This window comes from Hyla sarda, chromosome 3 (assembly GCF_029499605.1).
Source record: "Hyla sarda isolate aHylSar1 chromosome 3, aHylSar1.hap1, whole genome shotgun sequence".
In the NCBI taxonomy this organism is placed as follows: domain Eukaryota; kingdom Metazoa; phylum Chordata; class Amphibia; order Anura; family Hylidae; genus Hyla; species Hyla sarda.
Genome location: NC_079191.1, coordinates 3,904,348 through 3,913,944, shown reverse-complemented (window position 1 = coordinate 3,913,944; position 9,597 = coordinate 3,904,348). Strand labels below are relative to the sequence as shown.

The following is a 9,597-nucleotide window of genomic DNA, read 5'->3' as shown; positions in this document are numbered from 1 at the left end:
TGGGCTGAAGTCCACCTGGAGACCAGCATTTGGGTTTTCGCTTGTGCCTAGTCACGAGCATGCAGCACCGTTGTCTCTGTGGCGCAATCGGTTAGCGCGTTCGGCTGTTAACCGAAAGGTTGGTGGTTCAAGCCCACCCAGGGACAAGGTCCCCTTTTTGATTTGGTTGCACGTCACAGCTAAAGGTGGTTCTTTGGCGAGCCTTAGATGTGCTCTCAACTGAAAGCTTGGTCTCTGTGCCTGTTTTAAAGTCCCAATGTTGACGGGAGACCTCTCTGGAAAGGGTGTTTCTAGTGTTAAGAGTAGGGGTCAGCGGAAGTGTGTGTGTTTCAGCAGCTTGAAACATCCCAAATGAAAACATACCCCCCAAAAAAATGTCCTTCGAGCCGGAATTGAACCAGCGACCTAAGGATTGCCGATTGTTCTACTACAGTCCTCCGCTCTACCAGCTGAGCTATCGAAGGATTGGCAAAGCCGGGTGTGTGCAACTCTTTGGCTTGGCTAAGAGTGCCATGAGCATTAGCTAAAAAGATGTTTGAAAAAGTCAAAAAGTTTTTGGAGGATGCGGGCATCGATCCCGCTACCTCTCGCATGCTAAGCGAGCGCTCTACCATTTGAGCTAATCCCCCATGTCTGACCCACGCATTTAGCCACGCATTTAGCCACGCAATCCACTGATCAATCTCTGTAACTGTTTGAAACTTTTTTTTTTTTTTTTTTTTTTTTAAGTGTCAAAATATTTTTGACATTAGAAGACTAAGACTGGGATGTTTACAGAGCTTCGCGTGGCTTAATACTTAGGACAAGAAAGTTGTTATGTAGCAGATGAGGCTCTAGAGCAATGGGACCCTTTTGGGAGGAGCATTGTAATGGGAGGAGCATTGTAATGTAAGGAGCTGAAAGGGTGCTTCTAGCTGCAAAATTTTTTACCATGAAAGAGCAAGCATAGGAGACAGGTGACAAAACCTTGAAAGAAATGCGTTGGCCGGGAATCGAACCCGGGTCAACTGCTTGGAAGGCAGCTATGCTTACCACTATACCACCAACGCTTCTTTGACAGCTGTGATGTCGGTGATGTCGGTGACGTCTGTGATTCGCATGGCTTAGACTGACTACTTCTGCTATCATGAAGAGCAAAATTTGTTCACAAAGACCTTAAAACACCTCCAAAGAAGAGGAACAATGCGTTGGCCTAGAAACGAACTTGCCTCAATTACAATGGTGGAAACAGTAAAATTGATTGCTTAGCAGAGGATGGTTTCGATCCATCGACCTCTGGGTTATGGGCCCAGCACGCTTCCGCTGCGCCACTCTGCTTCTGTCTGTAAAGGAGATGAGAAGCATAACTACCCTCTGGTTCCTGTCAAGCTGCTAGCGGGAAGGCGGTCTCTGCCGTTTCAGCAAGTTTAGCTTAAAAGCCGATTGTTATGGGCTGAAGTCCACCTGGAGACCAGCATTTGGGTTTTCGCTTGTGCCTAGTCACGAGCATGCAGCACCGTTGTCTCTGTGGCGCAATCGGTTAGCGCGTTCGGCTGTTAACCGAAAGGTTGGTGGTTCAAGCCCACCCAGGGACGAGGTCCCCTTTTTGATTTGGTTGCACGTCACAGCTAAAGGTGGTTCTTTGGCGAGCCTTAGATGTGCTCTCAACTGAAAGCTTGGTCTCTGTGCCTGTTTTAAAGTCCCAATGTTGACGGGAGACCTCTCTGGAAAGGGTGTTTCTAGTGTTAAGAGTAGGGGTCAGCGGAAGTGTGTGTGTTTCAGCAGCTTGAAACATCCCAAATGAAAACATACCCCCCAAAAAAATGTCCTTCGAGCCGGAATCGAACCAGCGACCTAAGGATTGCCGATTGTTCTACTACAGTCCTCCGCTCTACCAGCTGAGCTATCGAAGGATTGGCAAAGCTGGGTGTGTGCAACTCTTTGGCTTGGCTAAGAGTGCCATGAGCATTAGCTAAAAAGATGTTTGAAAAAGTCAAAAAGTTTTTGGAGGATGCGGGCATCGATCCCGCTACCTCTCGCATGCTAAGCGAGCGCTCTACCATTTGAGCTAATCCCCCATGTCTGACCCACGCATTTAGCCACGCAATCCACTGATCAATCTCTGTAACTGTTTGAAACTTTTTTTTTTTTTTTTTTTTTTAAGTGTCAAAATATTTTTGACATTAGAAGACTAAGACTGGGATGTTTACAGAGCTTCGCGTGGCTTAATACTTAGGACAAGAAAGTTGTTATGTAGCAGATGAGGCTCTAGAGCCATGGGACCCTTTTGGGAGGAGCATTGTAATGGGAGGAGCATTGTAATGTAAGGAGCTGAAAGGGTGCTTCTAGCTGCAAAATTTTTTACCATGAAAGAGCAAGCATAGGAGACAGGTGACAAAACCTTGAAAGAAATGCGTTGGCCGGGAATCGAACCCGGGTCAACTGCTTGGAAGGCAGCTATGCTTACCACTATACCACCAACGCTTCTTTGACAGCTGTGATGTCGGTGATGTCGGTGACGTCTGTGATTCGCATGGCTTAGACTGACTACTTCTGCTATCATGAAGAGCAAAATTCGTTCACAAAGACCTTAAAACACCTCCAAAGAAGAGGAATAATGCGTTGGCCTAGAAACGAACTTGCCTCAATTACAATGGTGGAAACAGTAAAATTGATTGCTTAGCAGAGGATGGTTTCGATCCATCGACCTCTGGGTTATGGGCCCAGCACGCTTCCGCTGCGCCACTCTGCTTCTGTCTGTAAAGGAGATGAGAAGCATAACTACCCTCTGGTTCCTGTCAAGCTGCTAGCGGGAAGGCGGTCTCTGCCGTTTCAGCAAGTTTAGCTTAAAAGCCGATTGTTATGGGCTGAAGTCCACCTGGAGACCAGCATTTGGGTTTTCGCTTGTGCCTAGTCACAAGCATGCAGCACCGTTGTCTCTGTGGCGCAATCGGTTAGCGCGTTCGGCTGTTAACCGAAAGGTTGGTGGTTCAAGCCCACCCAGGGACGAGGTCCCCTTTTTGATTTGGTTGCACGTCACAGCTAAAGGTGGTTCTTTGGCGAGCCTTAGATGTGCTCTCAACTGAAAGCTTGGTCTCTGTGCCTGTTTTAAAGTCCCAATGTTGACGGGAGACCTCTCTGGAAAGGGTGTTTCTAGTGTTAAGAGCAGGGGTCAGCGGAAGTGTGTGTTTTTCAGCATCTTGAAACATCCCAAATGAAAACATACCCCCCAAAAAAATGTCCTTCGAGCCGGAATCGAACCAGCGACCTAAGGATTGCCGATTGTTCTACTACAGTCCTCCGCTCTACCAGCTGAGCTATCGAAGGATTGGCAAAGCTGGGTGTGTGCAACTCTTTGGCTTGGCTAAGAGTGCCATGAGCATTAGCTAAAAAGATGTTTGAAAAAGTCAAAAAGTTTTTGGAGGATGCGGGCATCGATCCCGCTACCTCTCGCATGCTAAGCGAGCGCTCTACCATTTGAGCTAATCCCCCATGTCTGACCCACGCATTTAGCCACGCAATCCACTGATCAATCTCTGTCTCTGTTTGAAACTTTTTTTTTTTTTTTTTTAAGTGTCAAAATATTTTTGACATTAGAAGACTAAGACTGGGATGTTTACAGAGCTTCGCGTGGCTTAATACTTAGGACAAGAAAGTTGTTATGTAGCAGATGAGGCTCTAGAGCCATGGGACCCTTTTGGGAGGAGCATTGTAATGGGAGGAGCATTGTAATGTAAGGAGCTGAAAGGGTGCTTCTAGCTGCAAAATTTTTTACCATGAAAGAGCAAGCATAGGAGACAGGTGACAAAACCTTGAAAGAAATGCGTTGGCCGGGAATCGAACCCGGGTCAACTGCTTGGAAGGCAGCTATGCTCACCACTATACCACCAACGCTTCTGTGACAGCTGTGATGTCGGTGATGTCGGTGACGTCTGTGATTCGCATGGCTTAGACTGACTACTTCTGCTATCATGAAGAGCAAAATTCGTTCACAAAGACCTTAAAACACCTCCAAAGAAGAGGAACAATGCGTTGGCCTAGAAACGAACTTGCCTCAATTACAATGGTGGAAACAGTGAAATTGATTGCTTAGCAGAGGATGGTTTCGATCCATCGACCTCTGGGTTATGGGCCCAGCACGCTTCCGCTGCGCCACTCTGCTTCTGTCTGTAAAGGAGATGAGAAGCATAACTAACCTCTGGTTCCTGTCAAGCTGCTAGTGGGAAGGCGGTCTCTGCCGTTTCAGCAAGTTTAGCTTAAAAGCCGATTGTTATGGGCTGAAGTCCACCTGGAGACCAGCATTTGGGTTTTCCAATGTTGACGGGAGACCTCTCTGGAAAGGGTGTTTCTAGTGTTAAGAGTAGGGGTCAGCGGAAGTGTGTGTGTTTCAGCAGCTTGAAACATCCCAAATGAAAACATACCCCCCAAAAAAATGTCCTTCGAGCCGGAATTGAACCAGCGACCTAAGGATTGCCGATTGTTCTACTACAGTCCTCCGCTCTACCAGCTGAGCTATCGAAGGATTGGCAAAGCCGGGTGTGTGCAACTCTTTGGCTTGGCTAAGAGTGCCATGAGCATTAGCTAAAAAGATGTTTGAAAAAGTCAAAAAGTTTTTGGAGGATGCGGGCATCGATCCCGCTACCTCTCGCATGCTAAGCGAGCGCTCTACCATTTGAGCTAATCCCCCATGTCTGACCCACGCATTTAGCCACGCATTTAGCCACGCAATCCACTGATCAATCTCTGTAACTGTTTGAAACTTTTTTTTTTTTTTTTTTTTTTTTAAGTGTCAAAATATTTTTGACATTAGAAGACTAAGACTGGGATGTTTACAGAGCTTCGCGTGGCTTAATACTTAGGACAAGAAAGTTGTTATGTAGCAGATGAGGCTCTAGAGCAATGGGACCCTTTTGGGAGGAGCATTGTAATGGGAGGAGCATTGTAATGTAAGGAGCTGAAAGGGTGCTTCTAGCTGCAAAATTTTTTACCATGAAAGAGCAAGCATAGGAGACAGGTGACAAAACCTTGAAAGAAATGCGTTGGCCGGGAATCGAACCCGGGTCAACTGCTTGGAAGGCAGCTATGCTTACCACTATACCACCAACGCTTCTTTGACAGCTGTGATGTCGGTGATGTCGGTGACGTCTGTGATTCGCATGGCTTAGACTGACTACTTCTGCTATCATGAAGAGCAAAATTCGTTCACAAAGACCTTAAAACACCTCCAAAGAAGAGGAACAATGCGTTGGCCTAGAAACGAACTTGCCTCAATTACAATGGTGGAAACAGTAAAATTGATTGCTTAGCAGAGGATGGTTTCGATCCATCGACCTCTGGGTTATGGGCCCAGCACGCTTCCGCTGCGCCACTCTGCTTCTGTCTGTAAAGGAGATGAGAAGCATAACTAACCTCTGGTTCCTGTCAAGCTGCTAGTGGGAAGGCGGTCTCTGCCGTTTCAGCAAGTTTAGCTTAAAAGCCGATTGTTATGGGCTGAAGTCCACCTGGAGACCAGCATTTGGGTTTTCGCTTGTGCCTAGTCACGAGCATGCAGCACCGTTGTCTCTGTGGCGCAATCGGTTAGCGCGTTCGGCTGTTAACCGAAAGGTTGGTGGTTCAAGCCCACCCAGGGACGAGGTCCCCTTTTTGATTTGGTTGCACGTCACAGCTAAAGGTGGTTCTTTGGCGAGCCTTAGATGTGCTCTCAACTGAAAGCTTGGTCTCTGTGCCTGTTTTAAAGTCCCAATGTTGACGGGAGACCTCTCTGGAAAGGGTGTTTCTAGTGTTAAGAGTAGGGGTCAGCGGAAGTGTGTGTGTTTCAGCAGCTTGAAACATCCCAAATGAAAACATACCCCCCAAAAAAATGTCCTTCGAGCCGGAATCGAACCAGCGACCTAAGGATTGCCGATTGTTCTACTACAGTCCTCCGCTCTACCAGCTGAGCTATCGAAGGATTGGCAAAGCTGGGTGTGTGCAACTCTTTGGCTTGGCTAAGAGTGCCATGAGCATTAGCTAAAAAGATGTTTGAAAAAGTCAAAAAGTTTTTGGAGGATGCGGGCATCGATCCCGCTACCTCTCGCATGCTAAGCGAGCGCTCTACTATTTGAGCTAATCCCCCATGTCTGACCCACGCATTTAGCCACGCAATCCACTGATCAATCTCTGTAACTGTGTGAAACTTTTTTTTTTTTTTTTTTTTTTTTTAAGTGTCAAAATATTTTTGACATTAGAAGACTAAGACTGGGATGTTTACAGAGCTTCGCGTGGCTTAATACTTAGGACAAGAAAGTTGTTATGTAGCAGATGAGGCTCTAGAGCCATGGGACCCTTTTGGGAGGAGCATTGTAATGGGAGGAGCATTGTAATGTAAGGAGCTGAAAGGGTGCTTCTAGCTGCAAAATTTTTTACCATGAAAGAGCAAGCATAGGAGACAGGTGACAAAACCTTGAAAGAAATGTGTTGGCCGGGAATCGAACCCGGGTCAACTGCTAGGAAGGCAGCTATGCTTACCACTATACCACCAACGCTTCTGTGACAGCTGTGATGTCGGTGATGTCGGTGACGTCTGTGATTCGCATGGCTTAGACTGACTACTTCTGCTATCATGAAGAGCAAAATTCGTTCACAAAGACCTTAAAACACCTCCAAAGAAGAGGAACAATGCGTTGGCCTAGAAACGAACTTGCCTCAATTACAATGGTGGAAACAGTAAAATTGATTGCTTAGCAGAGGATGGTTTCGATCCATCGACCTCTGGGTTATGGGCCCAGCACGCTTCCGCTGCGCCACTCTGCTTCTGTCTGTAAAGGAGATGAGAAGCATAACTACCCTCTGGTTCCTGTCAAGCTGCTAGTGGGAAGGCGGTCTCTGCCGTTTCAGCAAGTTTAGCTTAAAAGCCGATTGTTATGGGCTGAAGTCCACCTGGAGACCAGCATTTGGGTTTTCGCTTGTGCCTAGTCACGAGCATGCAGCACCGTTGTCTCTGTGGCGCAATCGGTTAGCGCGTTCGGCTGTTAACCGAAAGGTTGGTGGTTCAAGCCCACCCAGGGACGAGGTCCCCTTTTTGATTTGGTTGCACGTCACAGCTAAAGGTGGTTCTTTGGCGAGCCTTAGATGTGCTCTCAACTGAAAGCTTGGTCTCTGTGCCTGTTTTAAAGTCCCAATGTTGACGGGAGACCTCTCTGGAAAGGGTGTTTCTAGTGTTAAGAGTAGGGGTCAGCGGAAGTGTGTGTGTTTCAGCAGCTTGAAACATCCCAAATGAAAACATACCCCCCAAAAAAATGTCCTTCGAGCCGGAATCGAACCAGCGACCTAAGGATTGCCGATTGTTCTACTACAGTCCTCCGCTCTACCAGCTGAGCTATCGAAGGATTGGCAAAGCTGGGTGTGTGCAACTCTTTGGCTTGGCTAAGAGTGCCATGAGCATTAGCTAAAAAGATGTTTGAAAAAGTCAAAAAGGTTTTGGAGGATGCGGGCATCGATCCCGCTACCTCTCGCATGCTAAGCGAGCGCTCTACCATTTGAGCTAATCCCCCATGTCTGACCCACGCATTTAGCCACGCAATCCACTGATCAATCTCTGTAACTGTTTGAAACTTTTTTTTTTTTTTTTTTTAAGTGTCAAAATATTTTTGACATTAGAAGACTAAGACTGGGATGTTTACAGAGCTTCGCGTGGCTTAATACTTAGGACAAGAAAGTTGTTATGTAGCAGATGAGGCTCTAGAGCCATGGGACCCTTTTGGGAGGAGCATTGTAATGGGAGGAGCATTGTAATGTAAGGAGCTGAAAGGGTGCTTCTAGCTGCAAAATTTTTTACCATGAAAGAGCAAGCATAGGAGACAGGTGACAAAACCTTGAAAGAAATGCGTTGGCCGGGAATCGAACCCGGGACAACTGCTTGGAAGGCAGCTATGCTTACCACTATACCACCAACGCTTCTTTGACAGCTGTGATGTCGGTGATGTCGGTGACGTCTGTGATTCGCATGGCTTAGACTGACTACTTCTGCTATCATGAAGAGCAAAATTCGTTCACAAAGACCTTAAAACACCTCCAAAGAAGAGGAACAATGCGTTGGCCTAGAAACGAACTTGCCTCAATTACAATGGTGGAAACAGTGAAATTGATTGCTTAGCAGAGGATGGTTTCGATCCATCGACCTCTGGGTTATGGGCCCAGCACGCTTCCGCTACGCCACTCTGCTTCTGTCTGTAAAGGAGATGAGAAGCATAACTACCCTCTGGTTTCTGTCAAGCTGCTAGCGGGAAGGCGGTCTCTGCCGTTTCAGCAAGTTTAGCTTAAAAGCCGATTGTTATGGGCTGAAGTCCACCTGGAGACCAGCATTTGGATTTTCGCTTGTGCCTAGTCACGAGCATGCAGCACCGTTGTCTCTGTGGCGCAATCGGTTAGCGCGTTCGGCTGTTAACCGAAAGGTTGGTGGTTCAAGCCCACCCAGGGACGAGGTCCCCTTTTTGATTTGGTTGCACGTCACAGCTAAAGGTGGTTCTTTGGCGAGCCTTAGATGTGCTCTCAACTGAAAGCTTGGTCTCTGTGCCTGTTTTAAAGTCCCAATGTTGACGGGAGACCTCTCTGGAAAGGGTGTTTCTAGTGTTAAGAGTAGGGGTCAGCGGAAGTGTGTGTGTTTCAGCAGCTTGAAACATCCCAAATGAAAACATACCCCCCAAAAAAATGTCCTTCGAGCCGGAATCGAACCAGCGACCTAAGGATTGCCGATTGTTCTACTACAGTCCTCCACTCTACCAGCTGAGCTATCGAAGGATTGGCAAAGCTGGGTGTGTGCAACTCTTTGGCTTGGCTAAGAGTGCCATGAGCATTAGCTAAAAAGATGTTTGAAAAAGTCAAAAAGTTTTTGGAGGATGCGGGCATCGATCCCGCTACCTCTCGCATGCTAAGCGAGCGCTCTACCATTTGAGCTAATCCCCCATGTCTGACCCACGCATTTAGCCACGCAATCCACTGATCAATCTCTGTAACTGTTTGAAACTTTTTTTTTTTTTTTTTTTTTTTTTAAGTGTCAAAATATTTTTGACATTAGAACACTAAGACTGGGATGTTTACAGAGCTTCGCGTGGCTTAATACTTAGGACAAGAAAGTTGTTATGTAGCAGATGAGGCTCTAGAGCCATGGGACCCTTTTGGGAGGAGCATTGTAATGGGAGGAGCATTGTAATGTAAGGAGCTGAAAGGGTGCTTCTAGCTGCAAAATTTTTTACCATGAAAGAGCAAGCATAGGAGACAGGTGACAAAACCTTGAAAGAAATGCGTTGGCCGGGAATCGAACCCGGGTCAACTGCTTGGAAGGCAGCTATGCTTACCACTATACCACCAACGCTTCTGTGACAGCTGTGATGTCGGTGATGTCGGTGACGTCTGTGATTCGCATGGCTTAGACTGACTACTTCTGCTATCATGAAGAGCAAAATTCGTTCACAAAGACCTTAAAACACCTCCAAAGAAGAGGAACAATGCGTTGGCCTAGAAACGAACTTGCCTCAATTACAATGGTGGAAACAGTAAAATTGATTGCTTAGCAGAGGATGGTTTCGATCCATCGACCTCTGGGTTATGGGCCCAGCACGCTTCCGCTGCGCCACTCTG

The 9,597-nt window shown here is 46.9% G+C and overlaps 25 non-coding genes across 25 annotated transcripts; 6 read left to right on the top strand and 19 right to left on the bottom strand.

Annotated features, from left to right (window-relative positions):
* The first annotated feature begins 72 nt into the window (after positions 1–72).
* On the top strand, positions 73–146 carry TRNAN-GUU (transfer RNA asparagine (anticodon GUU)). Its single transcript has one exon. It is a non-coding gene; the product is annotated as a tRNA-Asn (tRNA).
* A 231-nt stretch (positions 147–377) lies between these two features.
* On the bottom strand, positions 378–464 carry TRNAY-GUA (transfer RNA tyrosine (anticodon GUA)). The gene is given in 2 exon segments: positions 378–413; positions 428–464. It is a non-coding gene; the product is annotated as a tRNA-Tyr (tRNA).
* A 92-nt stretch (positions 465–556) lies between these two features.
* Positions 557–629, bottom strand: TRNAA-AGC (transfer RNA alanine (anticodon AGC)). The gene has a single exon. It is a non-coding gene; the product is annotated as a tRNA-Ala (tRNA).
* A 348-nt stretch (positions 630–977) lies between these two features.
* Positions 978–1,049, bottom strand: TRNAG-UCC (transfer RNA glycine (anticodon UCC)). Its single transcript has one exon. It is a non-coding gene; the product is annotated as a tRNA-Gly (tRNA).
* A 451-nt stretch (positions 1,050–1,500) lies between these two features.
* TRNAN-GUU (transfer RNA asparagine (anticodon GUU)) lies at positions 1,501–1,574 on the top strand. Its single transcript has one exon. It is a non-coding gene; the product is annotated as a tRNA-Asn (tRNA).
* A 231-nt stretch (positions 1,575–1,805) lies between these two features.
* Positions 1,806–1,892, bottom strand: TRNAY-GUA (transfer RNA tyrosine (anticodon GUA)). Its single transcript is given in 2 exon segments — positions 1,806–1,841; positions 1,856–1,892. It is a non-coding gene; the product is annotated as a tRNA-Tyr (tRNA).
* Positions 1,893–1,984: 92 nt separating this feature from the next.
* Positions 1,985–2,057, bottom strand: TRNAA-AGC (transfer RNA alanine (anticodon AGC)). The gene has a single exon. It is a non-coding gene; the product is annotated as a tRNA-Ala (tRNA).
* A 334-nt stretch (positions 2,058–2,391) lies between these two features.
* On the bottom strand, positions 2,392–2,463 carry TRNAG-UCC (transfer RNA glycine (anticodon UCC)). The gene has a single exon. It is a non-coding gene; the product is annotated as a tRNA-Gly (tRNA).
* A 451-nt stretch (positions 2,464–2,914) lies between these two features.
* On the top strand, positions 2,915–2,988 carry TRNAN-GUU (transfer RNA asparagine (anticodon GUU)). Its single transcript has one exon. It is a non-coding gene; the product is annotated as a tRNA-Asn (tRNA).
* A 231-nt stretch (positions 2,989–3,219) lies between these two features.
* Positions 3,220–3,306, bottom strand: TRNAY-GUA (transfer RNA tyrosine (anticodon GUA)). Its single transcript is given in 2 exon segments — positions 3,220–3,255; positions 3,270–3,306. It is a non-coding gene; the product is annotated as a tRNA-Tyr (tRNA).
* Positions 3,307–3,398: 92 nt separating this feature from the next.
* On the bottom strand, positions 3,399–3,471 carry TRNAA-AGC (transfer RNA alanine (anticodon AGC)). The gene has a single exon. It is a non-coding gene; the product is annotated as a tRNA-Ala (tRNA).
* Positions 3,472–3,801: 330 nt separating this feature from the next.
* TRNAG-UCC (transfer RNA glycine (anticodon UCC)) lies at positions 3,802–3,873 on the bottom strand. The gene has a single exon. It is a non-coding gene; the product is annotated as a tRNA-Gly (tRNA).
* A 541-nt stretch (positions 3,874–4,414) lies between these two features.
* TRNAY-GUA (transfer RNA tyrosine (anticodon GUA)) lies at positions 4,415–4,501 on the bottom strand. Its single transcript is given in 2 exon segments — positions 4,415–4,450; positions 4,465–4,501. It is a non-coding gene; the product is annotated as a tRNA-Tyr (tRNA).
* A 92-nt stretch (positions 4,502–4,593) lies between these two features.
* Positions 4,594–4,666, bottom strand: TRNAA-AGC (transfer RNA alanine (anticodon AGC)). The gene has a single exon. It is a non-coding gene; the product is annotated as a tRNA-Ala (tRNA).
* A 348-nt stretch (positions 4,667–5,014) lies between these two features.
* TRNAG-UCC (transfer RNA glycine (anticodon UCC)) lies at positions 5,015–5,086 on the bottom strand. Its single transcript has one exon. It is a non-coding gene; the product is annotated as a tRNA-Gly (tRNA).
* Positions 5,087–5,537: 451 nt separating this feature from the next.
* TRNAN-GUU (transfer RNA asparagine (anticodon GUU)) lies at positions 5,538–5,611 on the top strand. Its single transcript has one exon. It is a non-coding gene; the product is annotated as a tRNA-Asn (tRNA).
* Positions 5,612–5,842: 231 nt separating this feature from the next.
* On the bottom strand, positions 5,843–5,929 carry TRNAY-GUA (transfer RNA tyrosine (anticodon GUA)). Its single transcript is given in 2 exon segments — positions 5,843–5,878; positions 5,893–5,929. It is a non-coding gene; the product is annotated as a tRNA-Tyr (tRNA).
* Positions 5,930–6,954: 1,025 nt separating this feature from the next.
* TRNAN-GUU (transfer RNA asparagine (anticodon GUU)) lies at positions 6,955–7,028 on the top strand. The gene has a single exon. It is a non-coding gene; the product is annotated as a tRNA-Asn (tRNA).
* A 231-nt stretch (positions 7,029–7,259) lies between these two features.
* On the bottom strand, positions 7,260–7,346 carry TRNAY-GUA (transfer RNA tyrosine (anticodon GUA)). Its single transcript is given in 2 exon segments — positions 7,260–7,295; positions 7,310–7,346. It is a non-coding gene; the product is annotated as a tRNA-Tyr (tRNA).
* A 92-nt stretch (positions 7,347–7,438) lies between these two features.
* TRNAA-AGC (transfer RNA alanine (anticodon AGC)) lies at positions 7,439–7,511 on the bottom strand. Its single transcript has one exon. It is a non-coding gene; the product is annotated as a tRNA-Ala (tRNA).
* Positions 7,512–7,842: 331 nt separating this feature from the next.
* On the bottom strand, positions 7,843–7,914 carry TRNAG-UCC (transfer RNA glycine (anticodon UCC)). The gene has a single exon. It is a non-coding gene; the product is annotated as a tRNA-Gly (tRNA).
* A 451-nt stretch (positions 7,915–8,365) lies between these two features.
* Positions 8,366–8,439, top strand: TRNAN-GUU (transfer RNA asparagine (anticodon GUU)). Its single transcript has one exon. It is a non-coding gene; the product is annotated as a tRNA-Asn (tRNA).
* Positions 8,440–8,670: 231 nt separating this feature from the next.
* TRNAY-GUA (transfer RNA tyrosine (anticodon GUA)) lies at positions 8,671–8,757 on the bottom strand. The gene is given in 2 exon segments: positions 8,671–8,706; positions 8,721–8,757. It is a non-coding gene; the product is annotated as a tRNA-Tyr (tRNA).
* Positions 8,758–8,849: 92 nt separating this feature from the next.
* Positions 8,850–8,922, bottom strand: TRNAA-AGC (transfer RNA alanine (anticodon AGC)). The gene has a single exon. It is a non-coding gene; the product is annotated as a tRNA-Ala (tRNA).
* Positions 8,923–9,259: 337 nt separating this feature from the next.
* On the bottom strand, positions 9,260–9,331 carry TRNAG-UCC (transfer RNA glycine (anticodon UCC)). Its single transcript has one exon. It is a non-coding gene; the product is annotated as a tRNA-Gly (tRNA).
* Between the last annotated feature and the right edge of the window lie 266 nt (positions 9,332–9,597).